Source organism: Salmo trutta, chromosome 22 (assembly GCF_901001165.1).
Source record: "Salmo trutta chromosome 22, fSalTru1.1, whole genome shotgun sequence".
In the NCBI taxonomy this organism is placed as follows: Eukaryota; Metazoa; Chordata; class Actinopteri; order Salmoniformes; family Salmonidae; genus Salmo; species Salmo trutta.
Window position 1 is genome coordinate 41,674,037 of NC_042978.1, and position 14,483 is coordinate 41,688,519.

Here is a 14,483-nt window from a genome sequence, read left to right on the forward strand (position 1 = left end):
AGGGGGGCGGGCGGCGTGACAATACATTAAGTAGCCTGTCACGACTTCTGCCGAAGTCGATGCCCCTCCTTGCTCGGGTGGTGTTCAGCGGTCGACGTCACCAAACTTCTAGCCATCATTGATCAGTTTCTCATTTTCCATTGGTCTTGTCTTGTTTTCCTACACACCTGTTTCCAATCCCATCAATTACATGTTGTGTATTTAACCCTCTGTTTCCCCTCATGTCCTTGTCGGTGATTGTTTTTGTTATGTTATGTGTGATGTTATGTGTGATGTTATGTGTGATGTTATGTGTGATGTTATGTGTGATGTTATGTGTGATGTTATGTGTGATGTTATGTGTGATGTTATGTGTGATGTTATGTGTGATGTTATGTGTGATGTTATGTGTGATGTTATGTGTGATGTTATGTGTGATGTTATGTGTGATGTTATGTGTGATGTTATGTGTGATGTTATGTGTGTTTTGTATCGGTGTGTGACGGGTATTATGTTACCCATGTTATTTTGGTTGTGGATTTTGTTTTTTAAATTATGTACTCCAGAATAACCAATTTGGTTTCTCCTGACCTCCCTGCCACCAACATACACGAATATGACAGCCTAAATGCAGTGTATTATTGTTACAGCCAGTTCCGGTTACCGGGCTCCTCAGACTTGGAGAGAAGCTAGAGGTGCACCTTGTTATGCCATCACTCAAGAGCAACTGAGGTTTCTGATGTCCTGTGCTTTCAGTGTGTCTCAGATGGCAGATATTTTACATGTGTCCCGATCAACACTCAAACGTCATCTAAGGTCAGTTGTTCTTGGGCGTAATGCTATAAAATACAGACTTTAGATGCATGGTGTCACGTCCTGGCCAGTATAAGGGTTAATTAGTATTGTAGTTTGGTCAGGACGTGGCAGAGGGTATTTGTTTTATGTGGTTCAGGGTGGGTGTGTTTGTTTAAAGGGTGTTTGATTTAGTATTTCCGGGGTTTTGGTTTATGGTCTAGGTTTATGTATGTCTATGTGGAATCTAGTGAGTGTATGTCTATGGGTGATTAATTGGGGTTGGGACTCTCAATTGAAGGCAGGTGTTTTCTCTTTGCCTTTGATTAAGAGTCCCATATATTGGGGTGTGTTTGTGATTCGTGGGTGATTGTTCTGTGTTTAGCCTTGTGCCTTACCAGACTTTTTGTTGTTGTTGATCGGTCGTGTTTTGTTATTTTTGTACGTTCATTTTGAAGGTTAATAAAAGTCAAGATGAGCCTATACGTACCTGCTGCGTTTTGGTCCTCCTTCACCGACGACAACCGTGACACATGGTTTCCAGGTTCTTACCAATCAAACAATTTTGAATGACTACAGTCAAGACAGGACAGACCAAAGATATCTATCTATCTATCTATCTATCTATCTGGTCTGCTGCTTTGTTATATACTGCAGGAACCTGATGCAGCATCTAAGTGGTAAAGGAGGATGGTGATGTTTTGTATATTTCATGTGTTCAGCTTTTGTATCAACCAGTGCTGTGTTTTCTGATTTAGGTGGAGGATAGTCATACATGGTGGCATTGATGGGTACAGCCGTCTCGTTGTTTCTCCGTGCTACCAGCAACAATCGCAGCAGTACTGTAAAGGATTGCTTCATGAATGCTGTCTCCAGATATGGTATTCCCTCCAGAGTTAGGACGGACCATGGAGGAGAAAACAACACTGTCTGCTTGTTGAATGTAATACATATTGAAAATATTATTTAAAAAAATAGAGCTACATGCATCCTTAAATTGTCTTCTTGACCTACACATTGATTACATTCTATAGTGAGTGATGCATGCGGCTACATTTTTTTTTCTGTAAATCATTTTCAGAACGCAGTCACATTGTTTGACAGCTTTATTGCTTTCTCCATGTTTTTGAAATGTATAAGCCTTTAAATAACCTTTTACCGACTACTTCTACAAACGAGGCTACACTTGTGGCAGCACCTATTCCTGTGCCCCCCCCCCCCCCATCTTCTGCACCACTTCTTGTGGCCCCCCTCCACCTATACCACTTCCTGTGGCCTCCCCTCCACCATTCCTTGAGGCTTATCGTCCACCTTCACCACACTTTTCTGTTGATGTTGGTGATGGCAATGAGTAAGTCATCCCTGTAAATAATGAAATGTCTTGTTATTACAGATGAATTGTGGGAAGTATCTGAGCTTTGTTATTCTGAAAGTCTCTTTTCAGTGTTGAACTCCAAACACTGCTGAAGTTACTGAGATGCCAACCAAATGAACGTGATGAGGGACAACGTTTATGATTGTGCAATGAGAGGCTTTACGAGAGCCCGCTTTAATCCGGACAGAAAAGGGGCAGCTGATGAGGGTGGTCCCTCGAATTTCTCCGGCTGCTAATGAGTGCCATCCATTCCTCTGCAATATTTGATGGTCCTGATTGACAAAAATGCCTTTCTTGCAACTCTCAAGGTGAGTTACACTTAAACACCAACAAAGACACGTTTATGGCAATATATATGACTTGAGTAAGACATTTGATTTTTGTACTGTTTACTGTTTGTCTTCTGTGTGACAGCACTCTGATGGCGTATACAAGCAGGTGGGCCACACGATTGCTGTCTGGTACATGGGGGTGTAGAGCCACATTTCTTCAGAGGCTATACAGGCAAGTGTGTTGCCTACAACCTCCTGTGCCAGAACTGAAAGAAATTGCTGTCACGTATGTTGTATGATGGAGACCAAGGCGCACTGTGTGTATTGTTCCACATTTTATAACTGTGAAACTATGCAAGACATACTAATAAACAACAAACCGTGACGAAGAGGTGAAACATACACTAACTCAAAATAATCTCCCACAAAACCTAGTGGGAAAAACAACTTAAATATGATCCCCAATTAGAGACAACAATGACCAGCTGCCTCTAATTGGAGATCATCCCAAAAAACAACATAGAAATACAGACACTAGAACCACCCAACATAGAAAATTGAAACTAGACAAAACCCCCTGTCACGCCCTGACCTACTCTACCATAGAAAATAAAGCTTTCTATGGTCAGGATGTGACAATTGCGGAATATGACTTCAGAGAGAAGTTGAAGGTAAGTACTTTATACTGTGATGGATGTTATGTTACTGTTAATTTGCTCTAGGTTTGTCAAAAATTTGGGTTGTAGTTCATGAGAACTTTTCCACATGGATTTGGTTTATTTTTGTTGGCAGTCTATCTTTAAGGATAGTGATAATCAGTTTATTGTTTTGCTAATATGTCCCAAATCACAGTTCAGTAAACAATCTAAGATCCAGTTAGCACAAACTGTTGACAAGGCACAGGAAGTGGTCATGTTGGGTCCAGTGCGAAACATTGGAGAGGGATCCCCTAGTGGAGTCAGCCACAAAGTTCTACTTAGAAAGCAGGATACGGGATGCTCTTGAGTAGTGAGTTTCCATATATCTAAGGAATCTCAAGTTAAATTCTTCAGGGCAAATTCATACACTTTTTTTTTACTTTATAGTTTCAAAGAGGGTCTGGAGTGTCTAGGTCTCCTGCCTTACGTGAATAGACACTCAAGCCTCTTCAGCGAGGTTTTCATCTATGCTGAGAAGCCTCTTTTGGCCAAAGACATAGCTTCTCTCTTCAAAGCAGAGCGCTCCCCACATGGTACCAATCAAAGAGCAATAGAGAGAAGAGTCATATGTTTCTGGAGGGACTGACTTCTGGAGGTGGAAGGTTAGATGCAAAACCATGATCATTGAAGTAATATGGCCCACATCAATAAAACATCACCTACTCACTCTCACAACTGTGGGACAGCATTTTGTAGCCTTATTCTTCCATGGGCCCCCTAAGAATGTAATAGATAAATTAAATCACAAACTACTTTCACTTAGAGTATTGTGTTCTCCAACAAGTGTTACTTATGGACTTTAATGCCCCCCCCCCTTCCCTTTTTTCAGGGGAGAACACATACCCTTTAACCATGGAGAAGGTTTTCATTTTCACTTCGGGTGCTTCAGCATTCCTAGGCTGGGATTGCCAGTGGAGCCACAGCTACAGTTCTCTGCAACCGCACGGCAAGCGGTACCGGAGTGCCAAGTCTAGGTCCAAGAGGCTTCTAAACAGATTCTACCCCTGTTGTATTTGGCGCATAAGAAGCTTCGGTATCGTGGGGACCTAACTTCTAACGACTTTTCCTGGTACACCCACCCACAGACACTGCAGTCAAATGCCAACCAGCGGCTCTCCGTCCTACGGTGGCTGAAGACCTTTTGCCTGACGTCAAACATTAAGAGTGTGAGATTGAAGTGTCTGGAAAAAATGTAAACCGAGCCATAAGAGCAGATTACTTTGTCATCTTTACTGGCACAATTTTAAAATTCTAATTGTAGTCCCTTTCAATTGATTCATTGACTCCAAGAACCATAGATTGTTTGTAGTTCATAACATTAACACAACTGACAAATGTTGCTTCACTGTAAATTGGAATACATGTTTTAATAACATTGGATATTTGATTAACCTTAATGTTGCATACCTTGTTGTGCATGCATGCCAACCAGGTGAGAATCACCTAAATTAATAGATACTTGATGAATCAGGTCTTCTCTGCTGCTTTATCAGCCTCCCCATTGCCCACTCCAAGCTCCTCTTCATGGATCCCTTCTGCAAGATACAATTGTGTGAAAATAAAGCGGAAGGAATGGGAACCATATTCCTTTGAAGCAGTACTGGGTATATGCCTGAAGTTATTTTACCCTAATAAGCTTCGATGGAATATATTCAAAAGTGAATGTGCACATTAGTCTGCTCTGTTCGAAAGCTAACATGTAACGTTAGATGTTAGCAAAGGTTTTACAAGGTTGTCACTAGCCAAATTTGCTTTGTGAGCTTTTCTGTGTCTTCATGCTAATTGCGAGCTAGTGTGGCTAACGCTAGCATTTAAAAGAAAGCCAGTCAGGCTGAAGAAGTTGCCTAACTTAAGCTGTTTTGCTGAAATACAAGGCTTTGGGCTAAAAACGTAACTCAAAAACATGTCATGCTTCAGTACTAGCCGATAAGTCACATTTAGTTAGCTTGTCTTCCTTAAGTCAATGATAAAGCAAAATAAGAACAAGAATCGACTGACGAGTTTCAGAAAAAAGTACTTTGTTTATGGACATTTTAAGCCTGTAATCGAACCCACAAATGCTGATGCTCCAGATACTCAACTAGTCTAAAAGGCAATTTTTATTGCTTCTTTAATCAGAGCAACAGTTTTCAGCTGTGCTAACAGAATTGCAAAAGGGTTTTCTAATGATCAATAAGCCTTTTAAAATGATAAACTTGGATTAGCTAACACAACGTGCCATTGGAACACAGGACTGATGGTTGCTGATAATGGGCCTCTGTATGCCTATCTAGATATTCCATTAAAAATCAGCTGTTTCCAGCTACAATAGTCAATTACAACATTAACATTGTCTACACTGTATTTCTGATCAATTTGATGTTGTTTTAATGGACAATAAATGGAAACATCTTAGTGACACCAAACTTTTGAACGGTAGCGTATATCCTACCACCAGGTGGCAATGAGTGAAGCTAGCTAACATAAGTAGTGTGTTAGGTAGCTGACAGTAAATATCTATGGGTGGGATTTTTTATTTAACTAGGCAGGTCAGTTAAGAACAAATTCTTATTTTCAATGACAGCCTAGGAACAGTGGGTTAACTGCCTTGTTCAGGGGCAGAATGACAGATTTGTACCTTGTCATCTCAGGGATTTGAACTTGCAACCTTTCCATTATTAGTCCAATGCTCTAACCACTAGGCTATGCTGCCACCCACCTGCAGTGCTGCTTCTCTTTGATCTTGCATCCGTTCACTTTATTGGTGTGTTAACTATTACTACTAGCCAATGTTTAGCTGGGGTCCATACTATTCGGGCTCCTTGTGATGTCCCTGCATGGTTAGTGAAGGGGTATGGTAGGGTAGGCACATCCCAAGGATTCTGGATCACACTAACCATTTAGCTAGCAGTACACAAACTAGGTAGTTAGCTACAGCATTCTTCAACTTCTGCCCTATCTACTTTCAAGATGACGAGGCAATTGCAGCTAATCACTCTAACTGGTTATCAGCTTGCACTGGATGCTGTGTAGGTACATGCGTTGTCGTAAGGAGGAGGTGAGGGGTTGCAGTCTCATGCCACAGTCAGAGATGGACACCTAATCCTCAAGTGAAACTATTCATTCCACACCAACAACAGAGCCTCTACCTACATTTACATTTTAGTAATTTAGCAGACGCTCTTATCCAGAGCAACTTACAGTAGTGAATGCATACATTTTACAAATTTTTTCTCTCCGTACTGGTCCCCTGTGGGAATTGAACCCACAACCCTGGCATTGCAAACACCATGCTCTACCAACTGAGCCACACGGGACCAGAAATACAACCTAACTAACAAGTGAGTCATCCGCCGAGGCCTCCACGTGAGCATTCATTGTCACCTTTGGTTAGGCTACATTTGAGATAAATTTTGAGAACAACATCTTGTCTTTTACTTCTGTGCAGGCCGGAGCGGTTCTATTTTATTCTGGTCGCAGTCCTTGTGAATATCGAACTCATCTTAGACACAATAAGCTAACGAGGAAGAGCCAGTACAGGAGTATGTTGAGGCTTGAACATTCTTCCACCGTTTGTTTCACACGTATTTCCATTATTATGCATATAAAAAGATGTTCCTCACTAGCATTAGCCTTAAGAAGTTGATAACATATGAAAATCATACCGCTGAACAATATTATGCACAGTCTTAGTCAACTTATAAAACAAGTTTCCATAATTCAAAATGGCTGACCCCTCTGCTCCCTTTCAGATGAGACCCTGCCCAACATGGAGACCCTGTGCAAGCTGGCAAGCAGTAGGAAGCTCCTGGACATCAAGGTGTCTCCAGCTGCTCCAAGGTCTGTGTGGCAGTAGGTGGCACCACTGTAAGTATGGACTTCTGTATTTGGCTACCCTTTAGTTGTGTGTGTGTGTGTACAGGAGCCCATGGATGTGTTGGAGCTGCTTGGACTGAAGGGGGTTCAACACACTTCCATCAGCATCAAGAATACCAGAGTATCACAGGTGAGATGTCGGTCAGCCAACACACTCCTCACCCTCCGAGCAGCCGCCATCAGAGACACAGACCAGCTGAAACAGTCATCAGTCAACTAGAAATCACTTATTTTATCTATGAGACGGATCGTTTCAGCAAAGCAGCAGGATCATAAGGACTGGTTTATATAGCATGAACTCCTGTCAGACACCAACCAATGACACAATCAATGGCAATGTTGTGTTGTTATGCACAGTGTTTTGGTATAAACCCACTCACTACCACCTCTTTTTCCTCTCTCTCCTCTCTCAGCACTACGAAGACAGTCTGACTGCAACCTTCAACCTACACCCAGTGACTATTTTCATCTTCCCGTCCACCTCCACCTGGTTATGTGGTTGTTATGTGGTTGATTTGCTGGATGCCAACTTTGCCATAGTCCTGGAAGAAGACCTGGCTATCTCCATAGATTTCTTCAGGTAAGATGTCTATAGTTTTAGCTTGATGGAAGCTTTAACTATACAACATATAGAGGGGTACTACTATATCTAGAATACAACCTCAAAATGACTGTGTTTCTTCAATCTCAGAGCAAAGATCATTGGAAGATTGTCTATGTGTTGAATGTAGCCAAGCATGTTCTTTAGGATGAATGTTACCATTAATGACCAGAAGGGGGCAGCAGATCCACATGTTTCCTGCTGTTGTAACTCACTGGGACACTCAATCTCCATTGTGTGCCCCAAGCCTTCAATGTATTTACTGTTGAACAGGTGTGCACTCTGTCCTCTATAAACCAATGACTGCAAATACTTTAGAAACATTTGGAGGATTGGGCTGACTGAATTCAATGCCTGTTTACCCTCGCAAACACGCCCTTTTGAAATTACATTTAAATCAAATCAAATGTTATTGGTCACATACACATGGTTAGCAGATGTTATTGCAAGTGTAGCGAAATGCTTGTAGCAAAATTTCCTAAGGACTAGAAGCGAGGCAGCCCTCTCTGTCGGCGCCATCTTGATCATTTAGCCAATCAACTAGGAATCAGACAAATCAAAGCTGTATACACACAGGGAAAGACCAGCAATAACATGTAGAGGTAGATAGCCAAGTTCAACTATCACCAATACAGGAATGGAATGTATTATAGTAGAGTGGTCTTGAATTGACTTTAAAGATTTCCAACATGAAATGAAGCTATCCAAGTATTGTTGGTGAACTGATGCTGTTCTGCTGGTGACATCATGTTTAATGTTGTTGATGCTGTCCAGTTTCCTGAGCCAGACCTGATCTACTGAACGAGGATGACAGCCTGAGCTGCATCTCAGTCTGGAATGACCAGGTCAGTCCGTGTCCTGTCTCCACCTCTCACTTTAACACCTCTACACCCTTAAACGCTTTCCCTTCGTTGCTGTAGTGTGTGGAAAGGATGTGCTTATGTAATGTGTAATATCTGTTGTAATTCTGTTATGCAGGGTTACCAACACACAGCAGAGGACCTCGCCCTGCTCTACAGAGTGGAGAGTGTGATTATGTAGTGTGTGTTATAACAGGGTTATGAACACACAGTGGAGGACCTCGCCCTGCTCTACAGAATGGAGAGTGTGATTATGTAGTGTGTGTTATAACAGGGTTATGAACACACAGTGGAAGACCTCACCCTGCTCTACAGAGTGGAGAGTATGTCAGGCCTTGGCTGGATGCTGAAGAAGAGCCTCTACAAGGATGATCTGGAGGCCAAATGGCCCATGTCTGAGAAGGTGTGTGTTTCTATCAGTCTATGTTCATTGTGAAATGATAACTAGCTATTCAGACACCCGCCAAGTTCTAACAACCTAAACTCAGAATTAGTATTAGAAATATTCTCTTACCTTTGCTGATCTTCGTCGGAATGCACTCCCAGGGCTGCTACTTCCACAAGAAATGTTGTTTTTGTTCGAAATAATCCATATTTATGTACAAATACCTCCGTTTTGTTCGTGCGTACAGATCACTTGTCCAAAGGCATAACGCGCGAGCGCGGAACGAGAGACAAAGTCTAAATGTTCCATTACCGTACTTAGAAGCATGTCAAACTCTGTCAAATGTGTGTTTCTAGCTTTGGGACTGGAACATGTGGATGCGTATGCTAGAGCAGAGGAAATCCAGAGTGTATCATCCTTGACATGTCCTGCTCATACCACTTTGGCATCATCAGGCTCAACATGAACGGCTATTCCACGTAAGGCCCTCTTCTTCACTACTAGCACAGGGTCAATCATATAGCCCATTGTCTTACGTCGGAGCGTGACGAGTCTGCCCTGATTGCAACAGGGTCTAGTTAGTACGATGACATCTGTTGTAAAGTTTGAGCGGACTGTATTAAAGACTGTTTTAAAGTGAACTTTCTTCAGTGGGTTTTTCACAAGCTGATTGTGTCCAAGCTGTCTCACCTGTCCAAGTGTTTCGTCCTCTCTAGGAAGTGCATTTCAAGAAGCTCAGGCTCAACTCGGTACCTAACATCCAGATGAAGAATGTAGACCGCTTCAAAAAAGATGCCTATGAGCTGGAGATTGAGAACTTACTGAAGTGAGTGAGAATGTATCTGATGTAGTCCGCAAAATCAGCCCAACTTCTGTATTGGTGAAGTTTTTATTGTGTGTGTTATTCTGTCTGTTGTGCTCAAGTGGGATGTCTAATATAACTGTTATTCTGTCTGTTGTGCTCAGGTGGGATATCTGTTGTGCTCAGGGAGGCTGAAGTGCTGGGCCATAGTAAGAACCCATGTGAGGACTCTTTCATCCCTGATGCAGAGGGGAAGAACTACGTCCTGTACATCAAGATGGAGCTGGAGCCTGATACCTGAAAAACCCACTGAAGAAAGCTCGCCAACGTAGAGAGGGAGGGAGTGTCACGCGGAATGACGCTGGAATGACGCTGGAAGGACGAAGCAGGTACGGGGAGTAAACATTTAATAAACAACTGACAGACAAGACAGGAACAGCGTCAGAACTAAAGGCAAAAAACAATCAATGCAGCAGCAGGGAACAAAGCAAGGGAACAGACAAATATAGGGGAGGAAATAAACATGTGATAAGTGAGCCCAGGTGAGTCCAATAACGCTGATGCGAGTGACGAGGGAAGGCAGGTGTGGGTGATGGATGGCAGGAGTGTGTGATGCAGGATAATCTGGTGCCCTCAAGCGCCAGGGGAAGGGAAGAGTGGGAGCAGACGTGACAGTACCCCTCCCTCTTGGGACGCCACCCGGCTTCCCACCTGGGTGAGCCGGCCGAGGCATGAGAGCCTGTCGATCTCGCAGCAGAAGGGGAGCCCGATGATCCAGGGGAGCGTGACGTGGGGTGGGAACCTGCCGAGCCAACCGAGGCAACAAAACCTCTCGAGCCAGCCAGGGTGTGAAAGCTCGACGGGCTGGCTGAGGCACCCCTGGTTCCATCGGCGGCGGAATCCACCCCGACGTCACAAACAAAACGAACAACAAACAAAACACTCCTGGACCGGCTGGGCGAACAAGAACTGATGATCCGGCTGAGGCCCGACGTGGGATGGGCGCCATCCGAGCCAGCTAGGGCGTGAAAACCCGAAGAGCTGGCTAGGCATCCCCGGTTCCATCTGTGGTGACCCAGAGCCGCTGACACCATTCCAACCAGAACGCCAGTACTCCCCGATGCTTCGTATGTATCGCTGCTGCATTCTGTCACGCGGAATGACGCTGGAGAGACGAAGCAGGTACGGGGAGTAAAACATTTAATTATAACGGACAGAGACGAGACAGGAACAGCGTCAGACACAAATTCAAAAGACAAAAACAATTAATGCAGCCGCAGGGAACAGAGCAAGGGAACAGACAAATATAGGGGAGGAAATAAACATGTGATAAGTGAGTCCAGGTGAGTCCAATAACGCTGATGCGAGTGACGAGGGAAGGCAGGTGTGGGTGATGGATGGCAGGAGTGTGTGATGCAGGGTAATCTGGCGCCCTCAAGCGCCAGGGGAAGGGAAGAGCGGGAGCAGATGTGACAGGGAGAAACTGAAGGAAAGAAGGGGAGATGTAGAGACACAAGCACTTAGCCTTTGAATAAAAATACTTTACAATAGTCAAACTGTTCAGACTGTAACTTTTCCCACTCCCCGTTACCATCAGACTGTAACTTTCCCCACTCTCCCCTACCATCAGACTGTAACTTTCCCCACCCCCTACCATCAGACTGTAACTCCCCCCCACCATCAGACTGTAACTTTCCCCAATCCCTCCTACCATCAGACTGTAACTTTCCCCAATCCCTCCTACCATCAGACTGTAACTTTCCCCACCCCCTACCATCAGACTGTAACTCTCCCCTACCATCAGACTGTAACTTTCCCCAATCCCTCCTACCATCAGACTGTAACTTTCCCCAATCCCTCCTACCATCAGACTGTAACTTTCCCCAATCCCTCCTACCATCAGACTGTAACTTTCCCCACTCTCCCCTACCATCAGACTGTAACTTTCCCCACCCCCTACCATCAGACTGTAACTTTCCCCACCCCCTACCATCAGACTGTAACTTTCCCCACTCTCCCCTACCATCAGACTGTAACTTTCCCCACCCCCTACCATCAGACTGTAACTCCCCCCCACCATCAGACTGTAACTTTCCCCAATCCCTCCTACCATCAGACTGTAACTTTCCCCAATCCCTCCTACCATCAGACTGTAACTTTCCCCACCCCCTACCATCAGACTGTAACTCTCCCCTACCATCAGACTGTAACTCTCCCCTACCATCAGACTGTAACTTTCCCCAATCCCTCCTACCATCAGACTGTAACTTTCCCCACTCTCCCCTACCATCAGACTGTAACTTTCCCCACCCCCTACCATCAGACTGTAACTCCCCCCCACCATCAGACTGTAACTCCCCCCCCACCATCAGACTGTAACTTTCCCCAATCCCTCCTACCATCAGACTGTAACTTTCCCCTCCCCCTACCATCAGACTGTAACTTTCCCCACTCTCCCCTACCATCAGACTGTAACTTTCCCCACTCTCCCCTACCATCAGACTGTAACTTTCCCCACTCTCCCCTACCATCAGACTGTAACTTTCCCCACTCTCCCCTACCATCAGACTGTAACTTTCCCCACTCTCTACTATTATCAGACTGTAACTTTCCCCACTTTCCTCTACCATCAGACTGTAACTCCCCCCCACCATCAGACTGTAATTTTCCCCCCCTACCATCAGACTGTAACTTCCCCCCCTACCATCAAACTGTAACTCCCCCCCACCATCAGACTGTAACTTTCCCCACTCTACCCTACCATCAGACTGTAACTTTCCCCACTCTCCCCTACCATCAGACTGTAACTTTCCCCCCCTACCATCAGACTGTAACTTTCCCCACTCTTCCCTACCATCAGACTGTAACTTTCCCCCCCTACCATCAGACTGTAACTCCCCCCCACCATCAGACTGTAACTTTCCCCCCCTACCATCAGACTGTAACTTTCCCCACTCTCCCCTACCATCAGACTGTAACTTTCCCCCCCTACCATCAGACTGTAACTTTCCCCACTCTCCCCTACCATCAGACTGTAACTTTCCCCCCTTACCATCAGACTGTAACTTTCCCCACTCTCCCCTACCATCAAACTGTTCAGGCTGTAACTTTCCCCCCTCTCCCCTACCATCAGACTGTTCAGGCTGTAACTTTCCCCACTCTCTTCTACCATTTGCGTTGTCTTTCTCTGAAGAGGTTTGTGGACTGATGTGTGTTGTCCTCCTCAGTGCCTGCATGTGTGGGATCTGAATGTCAGAGGGTATCACAATGATCTTTGGAGGCTGTACCGGGAAGCAGACTGTAACTCCCCCCTCCCCCCACCATCAGGCTGCAACTTTCCCCACTCTCCCCTACCATCAGACTGTAACTCCCCCCTCCCCCCACCATCAGGCTGCAACTTTCTGTACCAGGAAGCAGTATAAAAGGGAGCGGCATTTTCCGTATTTTCCGTATTTTCAGCTGGCTGTCTCACCTCCACAGAAAGCACTGAGCTAGGCTGAAACACCTGCATTTTGGAGTTGCCTTACTCAAGAAAGCAAAACAGAGACCATGTTTGTATGGAGGCTTTATTAACTCAATGATTATTATTTAGAATTTTTTTGCATTGTTTGCAAACTGATATTTGACACGTATTAATTCCAAAATGACATACAAAAAAACAAGCTGTAGGGCTCAAAACAGTGCCCTGAATGACGGGTCACAACTGATCTATAGACACATTCATAAACACATTTACACACATCTATAGACACATTCATAAACACATTTACACACATCCATAGACACATTCATACTCACATCTATAGACACATTCATAGACACCTTTATAGACACATTCATACTCACATCTATAGACACATTCATAGACACATTCATACTCACATTCATAGACACATTTATAGACACATTCATAGACACATTCATACTCACATTTATAGACATATTCATACTCACATCTATAGACACATTCATAGACACCTTTATAGACACATTCATACTCACATCCATAGACACATTCATACTCACATCTATAGACACATTCATACTCACATTCATAGACACATTCATAGCTATCTATAGAAACATCCATAAACACATTTATAGACACATTATTTGAAACATTCATAGACACATTTATAGACCTCTATAGAAACATTCATACACATTCATTCTCACATTTATAGATACATTCATACTCACATTCATAGAAACATTAATAGAACCATTCATAGACACATTCATAGACACATTCATAGACATCTATAGACACATTCAGACACGTTCATAGACACATTCATAGACATCTATAGACTCATTCATAGACACATTCATAGACATCTATAGACACATTCATAGACACATTCATAGACATCTATAGACACATTCATAGACACTTTCATAGACATCTATAGAAACATTCAGACACATTTATAGACACATTAATAGATATTCATACACATTCATTCTTACGTTTATAGAAACATTAATAGAAACATTAATAGACACATTCATAGACACATTCATAGACACATTCATAGACATCTATAGACACATTCATAGACACATCCATAGACACATTCATAGACATCTATTGACACATTCATAGACACATTCATAGACACATCCATAGACACATTCATAGACATCTATAGACACATTCATAGACACATCCATAGACACATTCATAGACATCTATAGACACATTCATAGACACATTCATAGACACATTCATAGACACATTCGTAGACATCTATAGACACATTTATCTCTTATGCAGTTTGGTAGTGGTGTCAGTTGTTGTGAAATACTTCATAAGTGTGTGATTAACATAAGTATGTTAATTTATTATAGAGGTGAATCTACA

At 43.4% G+C, this 14,483-nt stretch overlaps 1 long non-coding RNA gene and 1 pseudogene across 1 annotated transcript; both read left to right on the top strand.

Moving 5' to 3' along the window:
• The first annotated feature begins 528 nt into the window (after positions 1-528).
• On the top strand, positions 529-2,292 carry LOC115159020 (uncharacterized). The gene is made up of 3 exons (XR_003868816.1): positions 529-795; positions 1,530-1,714; positions 2,216-2,292. It is a non-coding gene; the product is annotated as an uncharacterized LOC115159020 (long non-coding RNA).
• Positions 2,293-6,864: 4,572 nt separating this feature from the next.
• LOC115157906 (protein O-linked-mannose beta-1,2-N-acetylglucosaminyltransferase 1-like) lies at positions 6,865-13,041 on the top strand (annotated as a pseudogene).
• Positions 13,042-14,483: the final 1,442 nt, after the last annotated feature.